Source organism: Pleurodeles waltl, chromosome 10, assembly GCF_031143425.1.
Source record: "Pleurodeles waltl isolate 20211129_DDA chromosome 10, aPleWal1.hap1.20221129, whole genome shotgun sequence".
Lineage (NCBI taxonomy): Eukaryota > Metazoa > Chordata > Amphibia > Caudata > Salamandridae > Pleurodeles > Pleurodeles waltl.
Genome location: NC_090449.1, coordinates 838,250,580 through 838,272,989, shown reverse-complemented (window position 1 = coordinate 838,272,989; position 22,410 = coordinate 838,250,580).

Genomic DNA, 22,410 nt, shown 5'->3' with positions numbered 1-22,410 from the left:
TATATCAACAATGAATATATATGCAGTGAATATATACACATATATTTATGCATGCACATAGTATAGCTACATAACTAAGAATTAAAAATGCATCACCATGGGGATCGAACATCATCCTTGTCTTTGCCAACGTCAAGCTGTGGAACCCTGGACAGCTGAGGCGGGGAGAATTTTTCCCAATGGGACTCTGATTTTCTTGAGCAATACGCTCACCCTCAGAAATGAGTTCCTTCTGCCTCAGCGTCAAGCTTCCCCACCTTTTATACTTTAAACAAACTTGAGAGGAAGGTTCTTGTAACCTCCCTGCTTTCAAGTAAGTTCTGAAATCCAAGCGCTGGCTGTACTTGGTCCGTGTTGAAAAACACTTGCAGAGGATTGGCCAGATCCCAGGGTGTATTTTGAAGACAAAGCCGTACCTCTCTCTGCTATAAACATTCTCATTCTTGTACACTCTTATCAGCATTGCATCCCCCATGTTATGCTCCCTTTCCTAGTGAGAAAAGCAAAAACACGTTAACAAGCTGTGCATGGAAAAATACCTGCGCCACTGATGTGACGGCATTTGACGCTAAGCTCAGCAGAAAATGGAGTCAGTGGTCAAGATGGAATTGGTGGTTAAATACAGATTGCACTACACTCCACCCTTTGACCAGTGACTCTAATAACGTATTGGTCTAAAAGTAACCCTTTTTAGTTTAAACACTGTAAGCAGATTAGATTTGTATTGTACACAGAAACATAGCATTATTATAATACAAATCACTACGAGTATTTGCCTAAAATATTGCGTAATTGCCCAAAATCGGGTAACCAGTTAAATAACCAGTCCTACCCCCTTTGTCTGTCAACATCTTGTTTTACTCCTTTCACCAATTCATGTAAAGCATCAATATGAGACTGGATAGATTTAGAGTGATCTGACAGGTTAAAGCAGCACATGCCCTCAAATTCTAGGCAGCCATGATCGTGCTTTAACAGTAAATAGTCAATGGCGGCCCTGTTTTGCAATGAAGCTTTTCTAGTACCTTGTATATCTAGCAATAACTCGGCTAAAGCGATGAAGGTATGATTGATGTTCTTAACCATTAAACATGCTAATTTGTAAATAACTCATTTTTATAAACAGCTAATCCTAGAACTCCTACTATAGAAATGCTTAAACTTACATATTCTGATTTAGAAAATAACTGAATTTCACACTCACAGACTTCGCTTAATTGAACGATTTCCCTTGGATAGCGAGTTTGTACAGAGTAAAATGGAAACATCATGAGTCCTAATCGTGTAAAAACACACAGTTCACCAGTTATATTGGCAGGAATGTATGTCTAAGTAGTATTTCCACAAGAGAACAACCACCCCTCTGGTAGTTTTACATGCTTGATGTGGCTAACAGCAGTCACAATATATTGACAAGACATTGCTATTATCCATATTCTCACAAAGTTTATTGTTTCTATGCTGACACAGTACTCATTGTTCCCACAGGATTTCTTGAGGAGACCTTGTTGTTGTCTCTAGGCATATTTGAGCACATTTTGTAAGAATCACAAGTTAAGTTGTAGCAGACATAATCGGTAGTAAAATTGTAAGTAATCATATGGGTTAGGTTATCCCATTTGTCATATGTTACATCTTGGCAAAACCTGCAATATTCATATGGAGAAAAGTGTGACCACACGCCACTCCTTTGAACTGCTCTGTCTTTGTTGGTGGCATTAAATATTTGCAGCAAAAGACTGGCAGGAGTTGGTATAGCAACCAAACAAGTTGAGATAACCTCAACAGTACTTTGCATGTTGTTCATACAGAAGTCCGATATGTTGAGCACAACTCGTGCCAGATGAGTCCAAACATTTTTGGTTAAGTGCAGTAAAGGTGTCGATTGGCGTGGTCGGTCAGTCATTTGGGAGCTGAGGGCTTTTGGTCCCTCCTGACCCCACACGCACACGCCTGAAGGGAAACCACGTAAAGCAGCTAGCACAAAGACACCTCTTAGTATGATCTGTAAAACAGACAAGTATGATCATTCTTGCAAATAACATTTATCCACTGGTATGTATTCCCATTTTTCCTTCCTGGTTTCATGACTAACAGGACTTTGTCTTTGCCCTTTGCCCTTTGCTATGATTTCTGCTTGTTCATGAGGACAATTTGGTTATTCTACCCATCCACACCTTAGCACTAGGGTTTTTTGCCAGTTGCATCAAAACTCCCCTCCCCACAAACTTTAAGAAGGCTGGGGCAGTCCCCTTTTTCACTAGTCCTCCACACACTGGGTTAATTACTAGTTGAGCAATTCTATCTCCAGGTTGTATTATCAAGTCGGTGTCTCCGCAATTCAGGAGAAGTTTTTTTAATTCTCCTTGGTTGTCTGCATCGATCACTTCCCCCAACACCTGAATAGTTTTGAGTGCCAATCCCGATCTGGGAGAAATCAAACAGAAAGGCTCTGAGGGAATCTGTATTCCAACACCTGCTTCAAGAAGTGTCACGTCTCTTGGATTCAATATGTGGGTTTCAATGCATATACATCAAGACCTGTTGATTCTGGTGTGGCTCGGTAAGGAGCTAAGGCTCCTGGTTTTATTTACCTATACATGATGGTGTTGGTCGGTACATGGGGTTGTATCTGTAATGCTGGGGTCAATATTAGCATTAAAGGAGTCTCTGTATTTGTCAATGGTCTGTTATTCAAAATTTGGAGGGCTTCATTTAAATGCTCTCTCCAGTTTCTCAAAGTTCCATCTGATAGTTTTCCTAATTGGGCTTTCAGCAAGCCGTTCATTCTCTCAATCAGTCCTACAGCTTGTGGATAATATGGAATATGATAAATCCTCTCAAGATTGTGTTGTTAGCAATGATCTTGCACCAATTTTCCTTTGAAATGTGACCAGTCGTCACTCTAGACTTGGAGTGGGACTCCGTAATAAAATATTAACAAGTCCAGAGTTTTAATGGTATTATATTGAGTGGCACGTTTGCAAGGGATGGCAATCAGGTAATCAGAATAAATGTCCACTAATGTGCAAGCGTATTGACACTTGCAACTAGTGGGTAGTGGTCCAATGTAATCAATTTGCCAAATCTGCCCCGGTGACTTCCTTCTCCCCAACTGACCTTTGACAGTTTGCGGGACAGATCTCTGTTGTGTGTGTTGATAGATAGAAAACTGCATGATCATGCTTATCATCAAATCTAGGGGAATGTGCATCCCTTTAATCTGTGCCCACCTGTCAGTGGCCTTCTCTCCAAGCTGTCCGCATTTGTGGTGCGCCCATTTAGCCCACCCACCCAAGTCATAATCCTGTGTCACCACTTCTGCCTTTGAGATTTTGGCTTTGTCGTTTGCAAGGGAATTAAACCATCATTCTAGTGAGTCAGTGGGACAGTGGGCATCTACATGATACACAGAAACAGTACTTTGCTCTAGCATTTCCCAAATTTCTTGCCACAACTCTTTGCCCAACACCTCCTTAGACTATATTCACCAGTTATGTGCATGCCATTTGGGAAGCCAGGTGGCTAACCCATTGGCAGTAGACCAAGCATCATTATGAATGTAAAAACTCCTAGGCAATTCTTGTTTCAGTGCCCAATATACAGCATACAACTCTGCATATTGACTACTCTTCCCTTCTCCTGTTTTGGATAACAACTTCTTAGTGACTGGGTTATTATACACTGCCTTGCAATGTCTTTTGGCCCCAGCATACTTGGATGAACCATCGGTAAACCATACATGCTTCCTATCCTCAGGGGACACAGATTCAAATGGCTCACCCCACCTCTCTAGTGACTCTTATCTGTGGTACCTCCTGCACCCTCTCCTCATCCTGCACAGGGGCTTGTGTCACCTGTCCATGCAGGGCTGCTGTCCCTTCTGGTCCCACTTGGGCCCTGTCCTGTATGTACCATTTCCATCAAATTATACTGGCCTTTTGTGCATGTCCTATGTGGTGAGTTTTAGGTGAACTTATCACCCACTGCATTATTGGAATCTCAGGTCTCAGAATCACAGTATGACCTAGGTTCATTTCCTCAGTATCCACTAGAGCCCGGTAATAAGCAGGTAACTGTTACCCAAAGGGAATATATCACTCTCCAGCATCAGGTAGAGTTTTGGTCTAGAAACCCAGGGGCACTCTCATTCTTCCCTGTTTTTGCCACATGGTACAATTTGCAACTTGCTCCTGAATGGTTACATGTAACTCAACGTCTCCTTCCTGTACTGGTAATAAGTCTAAAGCCTGTTGAATCACCTCCTTTGCCACTATGTACAAAGGGGCAAAATCTGACTCAAGTGAGGGATATGCGGTCTTCAAAAACCAAACAATCCAATGAATCGCTGAGCCTCTTGCTTAGTACAGGGCGTGGAAAATTCTAAGATCCTTTGTTTTGCCTGTGGCAACACCTCTCTATGTCCCTGATTCCACTGAATTCCTAGAAACTTCACATTTTGAGAGTGTCCTTGTGTCTTATCTGGATTAATCATCCACCCTTTGCTCTGCAAGAGTTCCACAACCGGATCCAACTGAGTCTGCACCTGTTCTTGTGTCTCTCCCTGGATCATCACATCATCAATATAATGGAACAATTGCACCCCTGGAATTACAGATACTTCATCCAGATGTTCTGCCACAGCTGGTCATAGAAGGTTTGATCTATGTACATAGCCTTGGGGGAGCCTTAGCATTTGGAAATGTCTGCCATTCCACAAGAAACTGAAATCCTCCTGACTCTCAGGGGCCAATGGTATAGAAAAGAAAGCATTGGCAGATCAATGGTTGCATACCAGGTTCCTTTATATTTTTGTATTCTCTCAATCAGAGTGATGGTGTCCAGGACCGCAACAGTCAAGGGGCGCATATATTAATCAATAGTCATTTTATAGCGCCCATCTGGTTTACGCACAGGTCACAGAGGATTATTCCACTCAGTGGTCACTGGAGCCACCACTCCGGTCTCCATCAACTCCTGTATAGTCTCACTTATTTTCTCATGCCCTCCTGGAATTCGGTATCATCTTGGTTCATCCCACAGGAATACCCCCTCTAGTGCAGGTGCTGTCAGTGCTCCATTTCCTTGCAAGTGGGTCATTTCAAACAACAGTGGCCATAGCATCAGGGATGTCCCAGCCTATGTTTTCCAACGTGTTGTCCAGGGTGTTGTCTGCCCTGCTGAAACACATGCGCAGCTACATCGTTTTCCCTCAGGTGGAGGATTTGCCTAAAGTGAAAGGTGACTTCTATGGCCTGGGACATATCCCCAACATCATAGGTGCCATTGATGGGACACATGTGGCTTTGGTACCCCCCCCACAGGAGTGAACAGGTGTACAGAAACCGGAAGAGTTATCATTCCATGAATGTGCAGATGGTGTGTTTGGCAGACCAGTACATCTCCCATGTGAATGCCAAATTCCCTGGCTCAGTGCATGACGCTTACATCCTGCGGAATAGCAGCATCCCTTATGTGATGGGGCAACTCTAGAGGCACCGTGTGTGGCTATTAGGTGAGCACCTGGAAGCAAGTCAGTGGGAATGGTTGTCTGGGTCTGGGGATATCCCTACAGGTTAGTGTGTGTCTAACAGTTGCCCTCGCCATTTGCAGGTGACTCTGGTTACCCCAACCTGTCATGGCTACTGACCCCAGTGAGGAATCCCAGGACAAGGGCAGAGGAACGCTACAATGAGGCCCATGGGCGAACTCGGCAGATTATAGAGCGGACCTTCGGCCTCCTGAAGGCCAGGTTCCGGTGCCTCCATATGACAGGTGGATCCCTATTCTACTCACCAAAGAAGGTGTGCCAGATCATCGTGGACTGCTGTATGCTTCACAACTTGGCTTTGCAACAACAGGTGCCTTTTCTGCAGGAGGATGGTCCAGATGGCGGTGTTGTGGCAGCTGTGGAGCCTGTGGACAGTGAAGATGAGGAACCAGAAGAAGAGGACATCGACAACAGGAACTCGGTTATCCAGCAATACTTCCAGTGAGACACAGGTAAGAAGACAAACTTGCCTACTACATGTACTTTAACACTACTACCTCTCTACTGTCTGTCGTTTTCCCCCAGTGTATGGTCACTGAGTTTTTACTTTCCCTTACGATTTCACAGATGTGGGTCCCACTGTGTGACATCTGCTTTGTTTCCTCATGGACTAGAGCTGTGTGACATAGGTATGTTGACATTACATTTGAAAGAGCATTTTGTCACTGTAATTGCTAATACACTATTTTGAATTCACAGACAGACTCCAGATTGTTTTGTGCTTTAAGGGTGTTTATTTAAGTGCTCAATATTGGAGGGGGTTGTAAAATGATGAGGGGTGATGGTGGAGGAATGTCCATGGCAGAGTCCAGTCTATTAGTCTCACAGGGGCATTGCCCAAATGGGCATAGGAAGTGGAGCTGGGGCAGTTTGAGGATGGACAGGGTGACAAAGTGGGACAAAAGGATGACATTCAGGGCGGTCTCATTTCTTGGCGGGGGTCTTGGCATCGTTCTCTGTCTTTGTCCTGGATCTCAGGGACCGTTTGCGGGGTGGTTCTCCTTCTGCAGGGGGTGGGGTGCTGGTGTGGTGGTCCTGTGGCGGTGCCTCCTGTTCACTAGCGCCGGCGGCGGTGGTGGGCAGTTCATCGTCCAGGCTAGTGTCAGGGGCCCCTTGTTGTGCCACAGTGTCCCTTCTGGTGTTGAGGACTTCCTTCAGCACCCCAACGATGGTGCCCAGGGTGGAATTGATGGATCTGAGTTCCTCCCTGAAGCCCAAATACTGTTCCACCTGCAGGCGCTGGGTCTCCTGAAACTTGGCCAGTACCGTTGCCATTGTCTCCTGGGAATGGTGGTAGGCTCCCATGATGTTGGCGAGGGCCTTGTGGAGAGTGGGTTCCCTTGGCCTGTCCTCCCGCTGTCGCACAGCAGCCCTCCCAATTCCCCTGTGTTCCTGGACCTCCATCCCCTGGACTGTGTGCCCACTGCCACTGCCCCCAGGTCCCTGTTGTTGTTGGGGTGGTGGGTTAGCCTGGGTTCCCTGTAGTAGTGGACACACTGCTGATTGACGTGTCCCGGGGACAGAGGTATGGGCCCGCTGGGTGGGTGCTGTGCTAGTGTTTCCAGAGGGGGGAAGATCTGTGGTGGCCTGTGACTGTGTCAGGGGAACCGACTGTCCAGAGGTCCCCGATGGGCCGGGCTGGTCATCTAGATCCAGTTGGACAGAGCTGCTGTCATCACTGTGGGCCTCTTCTGTTGGTGGTGTGGACATGTGTGGACCCTCCTGTCCAGTGACGTTGGGTAGGGGTCCTGGAGGGGTATAAAAGGATGTTTATTACATCTGTGTGTGCCATGGTGTACAATGGGTGGGTGAATGTGTACCCCAGTGCTTGCATTCCTGTGTGGGACCTTGTGTGATGGTGGTTTAGGGGGGTGTATGGGTATGAGCAGTGGCCATGCTTTGGTGATGGGTGTCCATGCTTTGTTGTTGCATGCAGGGCTTGGTGTTAGGATGTGTGGTTTGTGATGTTGGGACATTTGTGAGGAGTTGGAGTGATGGGGTGAGGGTGGGGGTATGTGATAGCATGCAAGTAGGGTGGGGGATGTAATAGTTAAGAGTTGACTTACCAGAGTCCATTCCTCCGTCTACTCCTGCGAGGCCCTCAGGATGCAGAATCGCCAAGACCTGCTCCTCCCATGTTGTTAGTTGTGGGGGAGGAGGTGGTGGTCCACCGCCAGTCCGCTGAACTGCAAGGTGGTGTCTTGAGACCACGGAACGCACCTTCCCCCGTAGGTCGTTCCACCTCTTCTTGATGTCATCCCTATTTCTTGGGTGCTGTCCCACTGCGTTAACCATGTCCACTATTCTGCACCATAGCTCCATCTTCCTAGCTATGGAGGTGTGCTGCACCTGTGATCCGAATAGCTGTGGCTCACCCCGGACGATTTCCTCCACCATGACCCTGAGCTCCTCCTCAGAGAACCTGGGGTGTCTTTGCCGTGCCATGGGGTGGTGTGGGTAATGTGTGGGGTGGTGTGTGTTGTGATATGTGGGGTGATATTTAGTGGTGTGTTGCGTGGACGTTATGTGGATGGTGGATTATGTGCCTGTGGATGCTTGGTACTTGTTTTTAGTGTCTCTCTCTGGCGTTCTCTCTGTAATTTTGTCAGAGGGGTTTGTAGGTGACGTGGGTGTGTGTTTTATATTGTAATGGGTGTGTGGGAGTAGTGTGTGTATGTGTATCAGGTGTGTGTATTTCGAATTGTCCAATGTGGTTGTGTTTTGTATATGTGTGTGTATTTTGAGCGCAGCGGTGTGTACCGCCTATGGAATACCGCGGTTGAAAGACCGCAGCGTGGATTCGTGTGTCGTGATAGTGTGAGCGTATTTCTGTTGGCGTGACGGTGGAGGTTTTGTTTTCGCCAGTTTATCACTGACCTTTGGTGTGGCGAACTTGTGTGGGTGTCTGAATTTTGGCGGATTCCGAGCAGTGGGTCATAATGACCGTGGCGGAATTCCGCTGCCGCGGCGATGTGTTGCCGGTCTTCTGCACGGCAGTAAGCGGCTTTTACCGCCAATGTTGTAATGACCCCCTATATGTTTAACAATCATTCAAGGTCATCAGGACACTACTGTGTGGAGAACAGAGCTGGATCTATCAAGGGGTGCCCTAAACAGCCGAGGCCCTGGAACAGAGCCCCATTTGGCCATACTTTAAAATGTCTCTGGGACATTCCCCTCCTGGGAGTTCTCAATCATGTAGCCTGCATGCACTACAAGTCAGAATCTGTGCCTCCAAAGAGTATGGTGCAGTTTACTGCAGTTGAAATATCGACCTGCAAAGATATTGCATCCACTATGATTAATATTAATTTCCATGGCTAAGAAAATGTGGAGTTAGGAGTGCTCAATGACAATTTAGTGGTAGTCAATATAGTAAACAGGTCAACAAACACTTCATTCAGAACATAGTGACAGACGACGTGAAGAAGTGAATTTGACTTTTCATGAAAAAAAACATTTGAATACTCACTTTCATATTTTAGAAGGTGTAAACTGCATGCCTTTAAGGACTGAAGGAATGGCTGGGCCTATCAGTGGAAGCTGAGCAAGGACAGACACCAAAACACTCAGGATATTGGTCACGCCAAGTAGTCATGAGCGGCTTCTTCATCTGTATTTAAGCCCTCCTGCCATGTCTGTCCCTCGGGATGCGTGCTCCATACAATGTATGGTAGAGTCCGGGTGGCTCTCTTCAGAGGGGATATCTGGCTATCCATGTACAGAAAACTCATACACCTACAGACTACATGGTTCAATGCTGATCCAGATTGGTCATTTTTGGGTCGAGCGCCCAAGCGCTTTGATCTGTTTTAAGTATTGTGGGCTTTTAATCACACCCATCTCACGCCCATCACTTTCACTCGTTCATGGGCTTGCCTTTCACAAAATCCCTTGATGTCATTGGTAAATGCTTTAAGTTTGTCCAGCCTTGGGGCGGTTTTGTTCCCACCTTGTAGACTACCCCTGTTACATGGATTATTGTATGATTGCCCATATACTTTAGTGTGGGCAAACTTTTTTTTCTTCCTTTTGTCTCTCCCCTCCATGCTGCATGGCGGCCATGGCACTCACAACGCGAACAGGAACAACAGAGTAGCAATGGGATCCCGAGTAGGTCACCCTACACCATGATAAAATTCCCTAATCCCTGCGCCAAATTTCCTGGAGGGGGCCTTGTTGTCCTCCTCGCTCTTCCATTGCGTGTGCGCGGCCCTCCTTGCTATATCTTTAATTTCCCCTACCTTTAAGGGCCTGACACCCACTCCGCGGCTGGGGCTCGGGTTACGGTTTTTACAGCTCGGCCCTTCTCCTGCCACCCACAGGCCTCCCCCCCCCTCCCCCTGCCCCGCTCAGCTGTGGTTACTAGCAGCAGCTCACCTTACTCGGTTCCAGACGAAATTGACTCGACACAGGGGCCTTTGGGCACTGCAGGTATGCACCAGAGCACACTGTGTACCCCCGACCAGACATTTACTTCGGCACTTTCTGTCATGTTTACAGTATGTTCCGATTTGTGCTCATGGTCTGAGCTGTCAACAGCAAGAGGAGTAACTGCCAAATTGTTTCTTCGGTTATCCAGAAACTGTAAAAAGTGTAACAAGGACTACCCCTGGCCATGTCACAACGTCATTTCACTGGTGCATCGCCGTGTGAGTGTGACCTGCTAGTGAAAAGAGTGACTACAGTGGACAAGTATGTTCTGCAAATGTTGTGCCATTAACATGCAAATAACTGCATGAAAACACCACATACATGGTCTGTTGGCAGAAACGTTGACAGAGATGTGTAAATGCCACTTATATAGTGGTGTAAAAATGCTAGGTAATTTACCACTAACCATGTCAGTGTACCCAACTGCAAACAAATTAATGTTACCCTTGTAACCATGTGAATGCCATTTAAATTGTGATGTTTAACGTTACTATTCCAACTTGGATGTTGGGATGGTGAAAGTGGTATTCTATTGGAATTAGCATGCAGTGGCGGCTGGTGAAATTTGAAAGTGATGGGGCGTAAAATGAACCATCATTTTTCCATTAGTGAGCAAACAGGCTTTCAGGGTAAGGAATACCTAAAGATGCATGTGCAGTCTGCAGCCTCTGTAATGCAAGAGGGCAAGACGTTTAGGGAAAAATGGTGACTTGACAGGACGGGGCTTGTAACAATTAGGGGTGAGTAGAATTCGTGAAATTTGCTTTTATATAGTTGGGCACAATTATGGGAAAATTATGTGAAAATATGCAGAACTGCATAAAATACAAATGAAGCATTTAGTACATGCATCACCATCCAGTTGTGATGCAATGACACATTTCATGCTAAAAAAAAAGCACCAAAACACAAGTGCTGCATCAACAGTAGGTTGCATTCTCATTGTTCTGTGTTGTTCTCGCTCTATAATTCTGCTGCAAATGCAGCATAATTACGCAACATGGCTTAATGGTCTAATTTTGGCAATTTCACATAAGTGTAATGTGAAATTCTCAATATTATACCACATAAATGAAATTTCACACAAACTTAGTATCATTGGTTCAAACTAAAATCATTTGTTTTAATAATCAGAAGAAGACAAGCTAAAGAAGATACCCAGTGCTAACGTCCCAAGTGTATGTGATACTTTTTTCTGCATTTTATCAGTGTGGTTGATGGATAAGTATAAGTGAAAGAGAGTAATGGAGGCCTGTGGGTTCTATTTTGAAAGTCCATGGCCTGTCCATGTGCGTAAGCTGGGGATGAGGTTGCTTTCGCAGAAGGTGGAAATGTGTTTCTGACATTCCTGATGCATGAGGAAGGAGATCTAGACAGGGAAACCGGAGAGAGTAGACAGGCACCTTTAGAAATTCGATTAGGTTGTTTTACGGAGAGGGGCTGCTAGCAAGTTTTCCGGAGGCACAGACACTTAGAAGATGGTTTGGATGGGGGTGGGGGAAGTACATTTTGGGACTGCAGTCTGCTATTCACTGTGAGAAGTATCCTTTACTTGAGGCAATTCTTTTGGCTCTTTCCTGATCACTTAAGTGTGGCTGTTCATAGGCAGGTTATGAAAGTTTGCACCTCTCTGTGTCTCTGTTGTGGGTACCCAGGATGCAAATTACCCTGCTGTGGGTAGCACAGGAACTACCTGAGCTCAGCTTTATCATAGCCCTGACAGCTCTCTGTGCAAGGGGCAGATAGTGACTGTATTGATAACAGAACAATCTGTATTACCTATGTGTCATTGTGTTGCCTGCAAGACCTTACCGGTCTGGACTGAGTTTGGAATTAAAAAGGAAAAAATGAGCACATGGTTGGCATTTGGAGGTGGGTATACACTTGCTCAGTAATTTGTTAGTTACCTTCTGTAATGATTTAAACAACCTAATAAACAACGGAATTGAACCCTGCCTAGAGTGATCTCAGATGATTACGCTTGAAGCATGTGTTCCCCTTATCACTTTTGTTTAGAAGCGAAATATATTTAGGTACACGTGTGACCTGTGTTTTTGCTAACATCTTCCTCTGCAGCAAGTAAATATACAATTAGGGTTTACTGTTCCAAATCTCTCTCAGGGGAGAGAGCGCGATGTTGCAATTTATGGATGCACACTGCAGGCATTACCTCAATCTATCAGTGAGGCATACCGCAAACACTTGCAACACAGACACACAGATTAAACATAAATCAGCACAACTCAAACTCCCAAAAGCACAATCATCACAGACAGGTTGAGCATAAAACCTCTAACGAATACACTAAACAGACACGACACAAAATAGTCACACACATAAAAAACGGATTTTTAAGCACATTGGGATCACTCCCTCACTCAGGCCAGCATGCCCATGTCATCACAAACACACCTGCCAAGAGTCACCAAACACGCCAACAGCCCTCTTACAAACATACAAGACTGAGTCACTCACAGCTCCCCCTTTTTTCACACATAACCTCCGTATCTCAGATACAAGCACACAGAACCGCCATTACTCAAAAAAATACAGAAACAGTAATCAAAAACCCCATTATGACAGCCACATTCTTATCATCCACACTCTTCTTCACCCCCACACTGCTCATATAAATGTAATCTGAAGCTCAAACAGACAGGAATTCCCACTTCCAGAAAAATAAATGAAGCTTGAAGCACTCAAATGTGTGCAAGAGCAAAGAAACTATGTTTATGTAGTAAGTCTGTGCTGTCGCCTGAGGACAAATTAAAAGTACAATAGTAGTTGCAAAGAAACAACCTGTAAGGAGTGCTGCACGCAGAAAACATCACCCACAGTGACAGGCACCAGCAAAGACCAGACAACCATCAGTCGCACAAAGACAAAATAATAGTGATATCAAAACCACACTGTCCACAGACAACAATAAAAATAAATAACACGCTAAAAGTGTAGTCTGTAAAGCATATTCGGTACTGAGTTTACTTTGTCGTTCGTGTCTGTCTTTTCATGCCAGTAAAGCGTTCTGAAACATAATGCATCCTGGCTGGTGTAGTCGTCGTACACTTCATGTGAAAACGGTTTGCAAATATCCAGCAGTGGAAACTTTACATTTCCAATAACATGGAATTATCAGGCAATTCTCCGTGTTTCCAGACACCCAGGAATACCCTACAGGTAGGCTTCCTGCACTTCCTGCTTTTCCAGCTTGCTGCCTCTCTAGCTTGGGAGCGGTCCTTCTCCATTTCGCACTTTCTCTTCACCTTTCATGCCCTATGCCTGGCCCTGATGTCCGCTCTGCTGAGCCCAATCCTTGCAACCCTCCCTATGCCCCTCCTATATTCTCGAAGCCCTCGATCTCCTGCTGGGACAGGAAGGTTTGGTGGGGTCCAGTGCCACTGGTGTTTAACTATGTGGATGTGAAGGAGTGCAGGCCTGCAGTCGGGAGACACTCACTGGGGAGCAGACTTGAGAACAATGTGAGGGTGCCTGGGAAGTAAGATGACTAAACCTATTTGTAAGCCAGGAGAGTGTGAGGTAAAATAGTAAGCGAGATAAAGACACATGCATTTCTTTTTCGACTAAGGCATGTTTATTATGTGCAGTTACTTTAAGGTGACGGGCAAATAAACTTTAGGCACATCCCCCCTACATCCACCCCACGTGCCTATACGTATTGGGCCAAGCAGAGAGTCCATCTGGTTTGCCAAACTATTTTCTTGTACCTGAGGCAAACTCGAGTCACACTCCCTGAAGTCTCCCTCTCCAGCACAGCGATGCACTAGAGCAGTAGTTCCCAAACTTTTTTGACTCGTGGCTCCCTTGACCATTGCGTGCGGCTCCCCATTACATTACCTGTTTTTGGCAGCGGAGGGGACAGTGGTGGTGGGGATTGTAAGCCTGGCCTCTATAGTACTTCCCATTTAATCCCTGAAAAAAATGGAGATGAAGGTATGAAGAATAGTGTGTGCAATGCAAGGATATGTCTTCTCTCCCTTGTCACATATGTGTGTGCCGTCAGGTCATACAGTGCATCTGTTTGATGTTCATGCACGCTCATCCCGGAGCTGGACATACGCAACCAAAACCAGCCAGGGGCACTGGGGTGCTGCAGCGCTCAGTTTGGGAACTACGGCCTCAGCCTAAGCAATGTTTATTAATCATGCATTAGATTTCATACAAACACAAGGAACTTAATTACCTTTATATTCATCTTCAATTGTGGAACGGGTCTCAGATACAGTAACCTACTTCGTTTATCAAAGCAAAGTAATGTAATGTTTAAAAAGCTGAGGTCTTTTAATGCAATAACATAAAAGCACTCAAAATGTAAACTATGTTCATGTTTTGTATTCCCACAAGTACAATACATTCTTGATTGTTGTATCAGATATCCTTCTTCAAAAATATTGTCTTCATTTTGGAAATGTAGGCAGCATTGTTGGAGGGCAAGCATGGTTCAAACTACAGTGCTGTTTTTATTTCACAACATTATCACAGGAGGAGTTTTCCTGCATGTATAATGATGGAAAACAAATTGGTAGAATTCCCTAATGTTTGTTTCATTTTAGTCCACACTTTCTTAGTAAATAAATGTCACCTATCATAAATGTGTTTACAGGTAATCCTTTGCCACAAAGAGATTTGGCACAGGACATGTAGATCAGACAATGTAGCTGCCAAGACTGCAAAGCGTGACAATGTTCGAACTAGACAGAGGTGTCGCGGTTTTTTAATTCGCTCACTCGTTCATGATATATATTTCTCAGGAAAGGACATGGACTTTCTCCTTGGTGGACACTAAAATGACTTCAGCACAAAGCATTTGCAATATTAATTACAGGCCCCTTTTAACCTTTTTAAAAAACATTAACCACCTTAACAAACAAATAGAAAACAGGAATCATAAAGTTTACAAAAGTTTAGATCTACAAAGTGAATTTTAGACAATATAAACGATATATTTTGCAATAATCACTTTTAACGTACCCTTTATATTCCCTTTATATTCCCTTGTTAATGTATTTAATTTTCATTTTTATGTTTGAGTCTTAATTGATGTTTGCTGCTCAGACACACGTGCGTCTTTTGTAGCATAGGAAGCAAGCAATCTGATAAGAATACATACTAAAAGAAAATACAAAATTAACTTACAGGTCAAAGTTTCTAGAAGATTAAAGCTGAAGTTTATAATAGACGGGCCCTCTTCGCTGTGCATAGTGCAGCTCAGCGCTCATCCGTCCAGTACCATATGGCCAGCTGCGTATATGTTAGTGACTTGAGAGAAATTCTATCCACCTCCTTCACACAGAAGAAAACAACGTGGCGGTGCACAGTTTTAGAATCACTGCACTGCCAGTGCAGGAAGCAGGAACGAGCGCAGCGGCATCATATATTTAAAACTCTTTAGCAAACTCTGATGCCTTTGTGAAGCCTGCAGCCTCTAATCCCACCCTCTCACAACTCGTCACAGGACGAGGTGGGGATCAGAGAGGCTTGATCCCACCCCACCGTGTGACGATTGGTGAAAGGGTGGGGTGGCTTGGCTGAAGTCCCTGATTGACGTGTAGCCTGTGGTACTACAGGGCTTCACCCTCAAGCACCCGGAGGCTAACTTTACACTCACATAATCAGAAGGTGGAGCTTAGACTCGGGGACATTGATTTTGCCGAGCTGATGACGTCAAAGGCCTCAGGGCTGTGAGCTCGTCAACCCAGCAAATTGTGATTGACGGCAGGCTGAGCAGCCTGCTGATAGCTGCAACATCGGATAAGGATTACATGAGGAGAGTGCGACTGAGATAAGTGGTGTTGAAGAGCTGCCCTCAGTTTACCTTTATTTTTTTAACAGTTACAAACAAAATTGAAAAGCATTTTGTGGAAATATAAAGGAGGCGGACCCCCAGCGCCCACTTAGGAGGAGCTGCCACTGTTAGCATGGCAGATGTAAATTAGGATGCTAAATGGCAGCATTTTCATTTTTTTGCTGCAGGTAGAGGAAGAAGGTAAATGGAAGTGCTTTAGTTATTTGCACGACCACTGGAATTAGATGGCAGGAAAAGACAAAATTATGAGGCAGGGTAGACCAATTTATTTTGCAAGAAAAGTACAGTTATGAATTTGCAATGCCAATTGCTCTAATTCAAGCAAATGGGAGACCTATTGCATTGCAAATGCTTGCTCCTATGGCTGCCCCCTCCATTTTTGGACACTTAGGCCTAGATTTATGGTGGCTGAGCACCATTCCAACGCCACATTGGCGTCATTTTTTTAAAGTTAATGTGGTGCTGGAAGGGCAAAAAGGCCGCGCCAAAGGAATCTATGGGAATCTTTTGTGCTATTTTGTATCAGCATTTTTTAGTGCCTGCTAAGTGCAAGTGTTAAACAGAGGCTCCCATTGTGTTCAATGGGCCTTTGGGTGCTTTGCAGGAATAGCATCATACCTTTTGACTGTGCACACATGGTGACGTTAGGAGGGCGCTAAAGGGTGCACTACGTGCAGCGCCACGTGCAGCGCCACCTTTCATAAATCTAGGCCTTAGTCCGAGGTTTGGCTCAAAAATTGAAAAACTTAAGATTCAATTGCAATTAAGGGCATAACAGATAAGCTGGATTGCCTCCTGTGAAGGGACTCTTGACATATTTTGATGGACTGTCGAATACTTCACAGGTTTTGCATTAAGTAATGTGCAACACGATGGAGCAGTGGGAGAATGAGTAACCGTAAAAACGACTTCACAGGAGACCGCTTTGCAAAGCAGCATTAATACTGTTCAATACATTTTCCCTCAACTCAAGCAAACAGGTAACTTAACGAAATATGTTGCATTCACTTGCTGTCAATATGCTCGGTAGAAGTAGGACTGACATTTTAGCAAGGGATTAGTGGACTCACAATTACGTTAGACAGGCTACTTGAATTTCACTATCTTCTACTGCCACCAAGTGTCCATCTGGAATAGTGCAGCCAATACATTTCCTAGATGTTTCTAAGACGGAGAGTCGTCCGTTTGCCTTATGATATATTAAAGCTTTTGATCGTTTTTCCTTCTGCTGAACCTTAGGTATGCAACAGTAAAAAAAGTAACTTTCAGAAGATCTAGTTGTGAGAAAGGGCCTCCTATGACATGCATAGTCCCCTACTTTTTTTTGCCTGGAAAATGATGTGATTTTAAACTGGAAATGCCCTGGGCTCCTGCTAAGGTTCCCAGGGCCAGAGCTCTTTTCCCCAAAACTGTGCTATCTTTGGCTCTTCAGCCATCTTTGTGAGTCCCTAGTATATGGCACCCCTGGTACCTAGAGAGTAGGTGCCAATGAGGGCCCCCCAAAGCTGCATCACCAATTGTGCCACTCCGAGAGACCCCACACCAGCCCATGGACGTCATTTATGAGTAGCCAGGTGTCACAGCTGCGCCCCCCAGCCAACCCCTTGCCACCCCTGGCACCACCTCTGCGCCCCCTGATCTCAGACATTGCAAAACCAGTGCCAGAAACACAGGGGCAGTGAACATTGCTTGGGGCACCACTGCCTTGTTTTCAATCAGTTTTTTTATTTAAACTAAAGTGAATAATGTATTATTCATTTTGGTGTAATAAAAATTGAGTTAGGTTAGCTGGAATATGACACTCTGGTAATTGAGGTAGGTAAAAATCACTTTTAAATGTATGTTCTGTGCATGCTTGCGGGTGAGTGTGCTTATGTAAAAGAGAGTGTGTGTATGAGTGAATGTGTCTCTATTTAAGTGTGTGTTTGTGTGTAAGTGAACGTAAAGATGAAATGGCACATGTCACTTCCACTGGCATTTTGATGAATTGACGGTCATGCACCAGCCTCATGCAGTCTGCCATTGCTAGTGCATGACAAGTTGTATCCAAAGTTGCAAACTCGACCTGGCACTCATGAAGAGTGCCATGTCCACTAACACTATATGCAATATAGGTAGTTCACCCCTCTGGCAGCCCTCGCAGCCCTAAGGCAGGGTCTTTGAAGTTCTGTCAAAGGCAGGTCTCACTATCAAGGCTAGTAGGTGCCAGATAGGTCTCGGAAAGGTTGTATACTTGGGCAAAGATTGGTCCAGCTACTGGGTGGATTAAATCTGATTTTCCCATTATAGGTGCAGCAGTGGGGCCGCTAACACAATAAATCATGTCTCGGTCTTTTATCTCAATACCAGGTTCATGTTTAAACACCAGTTATAATTATTTCAACTAATGGACTTCAACAAACCTGACATATTGCTTCTCTTGGAAACCAGGTTAACTGATAAATATTTTCCCAATATATTAGCAGCTCTGCCAGAAAACTTCTATATACTCTGGGTTAATAGACCCGCTGGTAAACCAGGTGGGGGAGTGGCAACCTTAATTGTGAAAAGGTTGAAATTTACCAGACTGGAGTCTGTTAACAACCCAGCTGTTGACAGCCTTATAATTAAGCTTGATTCAACAATCTGCCCCTTTCTCTGCCTTTGGATGTATAGACTTACTGGTCATATGCCCCATTTTACACATACTCTGGCAGAACTTCGGACCCCTTTAGTTGTTGAATATGGGAAAACTTTGCTAATTGGAGACTTTAACTTTTGGGCTAATGAGAACTCTGGAGGGTGTTATTCCACAGATTTCACTGACCCTCTATGCAGCCTGAATTTTGAGCAGCACGTGTTTCTGCCCAACAACAATAAAGGCTATACTTTAGACCAGGTGTGGTCATACAACTTGTCGGTATCCAACCTCATGTGCGTGGTCTGATTATTACGTAGTCCATTTTTTACTCACCGATCTAGTTCTCCCTAAACTCCCAACTACGTTAGGAGCCCCTTTTAGAAATTGGGCCAGATTCAACACTGAATTATTCAGTACTTGATTGATGACCTCTCTACCAGATGTACTGACCAAAGTAAACCAAAAGTAGGAAGCAATCACTGCTTGGCTGACCGGGGCCAGCAACATCTTTGCCCCTCTTCGGAAGGCTAGACAAACAAGACGACACAAAACGTCTAAATGGTTTTCTGAAGAGCTAAGAGCCGTTAAACAGGAGCTCTGTCGTGCTGAACACAGCTGGCGGAGGGATTACTCCCCCAATACAAAAGAAACCTACCAGGCCTGCCTTAAAGAATATAAAAACTCCACCAATCAAGTCAAATCTGTCTTCTTCTCAGATAAAATTAATTTATGAATTAAGTCCAAATAAATCTTTGAGATTGTCACTGAATTATCCAATCCCGACAGAGTAACCGCTAAGATCTTGCCCTCTCAGAATCTCGGCAATGCTCTGAACAACTTTTTTATTGAAAAGATTAAAATATTTAAAGACAGTCTTCCTCACAGTCCTTCTCTTGCAATATCCCCATTTAATGACAGGAATCCTTCTGCACTCTCCAGGTAGCCTGCCATCAGTAACACGCATTTCTTGAACCTCTTAACTAAAGTAAAGTTAGGGACCCCTTGTCCCCAAAGGTTCTATAGGAGGTGTTTTCCTTGGCCCCGGATCCAGCCTTATCCCTTTTCAATAACTTTGTGAGCCAAGAGGTGGTACCCAAAATTTTAAAGAGGCAATAGTTGTTCCACTATTGAAGAAAGTTGGGGACGATCCAAGTGTCCTGAACTACTATCGACCTATATCCTCCTACTGTACTTAGGAAGGGTTCTGGAAGCACATGTGGCAAGATGTCTGTGCTCACTTATAGGGGACACCCTGTTCCCCGAACCATGCCAAACTGGTTTAAGTCCAGCTCATCCGATTGAAACTGTTATTTTTTCAGGTTGTGGGTGACATGAGGGTAGAGGTAGATTAGGGCAACCCTCAGGCGCTGGCACTTCTGGATCTCTCAGTAGCTTTTGACATGGTTGATCATAAACTTCTGATCTACTGTGTCAGAGCCACTGGTCTGCAAGACTCAGCATTAGACTGGATGGCATCCTTTCTGAAAGACCCCTGCCAATTCGTCCATTTACCCTCTTTCAGCTCCTCCAAGGTACAACTTTTCTGTGGTGTGCCCCAGGGATCTTCTCTGTCCCCTCACCTCTTCAATCTCTTTATTCACTCTCTCGTTCATGCCTTAGTAAAGATGGAGGTCAAGGTGTACAACAAAACAGACAATATGCTCTTTGCTATTGACAACTCACCAGAATCTAAAACTGCCTTTCAAAATACAGTAACTAGCAGAAAATAAATTCAGATAAAATGGAAATTGTAAACACTAGTTCCTTAACTATGTTGTGGAATTCCAGCTTTTGGCTTGCAGTCATGGGTTCCCCTCCCTGTTAGAAATGGGGTCTTTGGTTGACAGTCACGTTACCCCCTGTTCAAGCAAGGACCCTCACTCTAGTCAGGGTAAAAGAGAATCACCCTCAGCTAACCCTGCTTACCCTCTTGGTAGCTTGGCAGAGCAGTAGGCTTAACTTCAGAGTGCAGGTGTAAAGTAGTTGTACCAACACACAACACAGGTTTAGAATATAGGAAATATTTATCTAAACAAAACAAAAACAAAACAAAACCAAAAATGACAAAAATCCGACATACACAAGTCAAGTTATGAATTTTTAAAGATTAAATTAAAACATAGCGCTTAGAAACACAAAATGCTTTGATGAGGTGTTAACACAGTGTTGTGACGGAGTCGTACCCAATAATCCACGGAGTCACGCAGACCTCCAGGTACAGTACCTTGGTGAAGAATGAAAACAAGCCAATGCGCGAAGTTGGGGATCGCGGTGTCCTTGCAAAACGTTGAATCCACGCACTTAGAGTAGCATCGGTCACAATGTGGTGCGGCGACTTCCACAGATTCGCGGACTTCGGAGGGGCTGCAGCGGTGTCGGGCCTGCAAAGGTCATTGCGTTCCAGCGAAGATCAAGGAGTCGGTTGCGGCGTCGGCCCGGAGTCGTCCAAAGTCAATTTCCTTGAATTTTCACCAGCTTTTCCTGTCAAGGGCCCAGGGACTGGGTAAGGCACCGCTTGTCAGGGCAGGAGTCTCAGCAGAGAGTCCAGGTGCTGGTAAGGGAAGTCTTTGATGGCCCTGAGACTTCAGAACAGGGGGCAAGCTCAGTCCAAGCCCTTGGAGAGTCCTTCTCAAGCACGAATATACCACAAAGTCCAGTCTTTGTCCCCTTGCACAGGCAGAAGCAGTAACTGCAGGATAGCTCCACAAAGCACAGTCACAGGTAAGGCAGCACTTCTCCTCAGCTCTTCAGCTCTTCTCCAGGCAGAGGTTCCTCTTGATGTCCAGAAGTGATCAAAAGTCTGTAGTTTCGGGTGCCCTGCTTATACCCAATTTCTCCTTTGAAGTAGGCCTACTTCAAAGTTATGTCTTTTTTGAATGTGAAATCCTGCCTTGCCCAGGCCGGTCCCAGACACTCACCAGGGGGTCGGAGACTGCATTGTGTGAGGACAGGCACAGCCCTTTCAGGTGTGAGTGACCACTCCTCCCCTCTCTCCTAGCACAGCTGGCTCATCAGGAAATGCAGACTACACCCCAGCTCCCTTTGTGCCACTATCTAGTGTGAGGTGCAACCAGCCCAACTGTCAAACTGACCCAGACAGGGAATCCACAAACAGGCAGAGTCACACAAATGGTATAAGCAAGAAAATGCTCACTTTCTCAAACACACAACCTTAAAATCAACTTTACTAAAATATGCATTTTTAAATTGTGAGCTCAGAGACCCCAAACTCCATATGTCCATCCGCTCCCAAAGGGAATCTACACTTGAATCATATTTAAAGGTAGCCCCCAATTTAAGCTATGAGAGGGACAGGCCTTGCAACAGCAAAAAACTAATTTAGCAATATCTCACTGTCAGCACATATAAAACACATCACTATGGTGGTAATTACAACCCTGGTGGTCGGTGTTAAAGCGGCAGTAAGACCGTCAACAGGCTGGTGGAAAACAAATGGAATCACGACCGTGGCGGAAACCGCCAACACAGACAGCCACTTTAACACTCCGACCGCCACGGTGGTACAAACAAACAGCGCGGCGGTCACCACCAACAGACAGGCGGAGGACAATGTACCGCCCACAGTATCACAACCTACCAATCCGCCACCTTTTCCGGGGCGGATTCACCGTGAACAAAAACACGGAAGAAACAGGACTTCAAAGGGAAAACGCTCACCTCTACACACCCCACGAGGAACCAGGACGCCATGGAACCAGAGCTTCACATTTTCCCTGCCCTTATCTTCTTGCTCCTCTACCAGGAGCACGAACGCCGGCAGCAAAGACCACAGTGAGTACTGCACCTACGACACAGGGGAGGGGGGAGGGAAAAACAGGGACACACAGACGCAACACCCAACTCCCCCACCCTCACCCACGACAACACACACTAATACAGCATGATACATTACAGTTACACCCCCTAAACCCCCCAGAAGAATGCAAAGACAAAAGGAAATGAGTGTAACCATTGTAATCT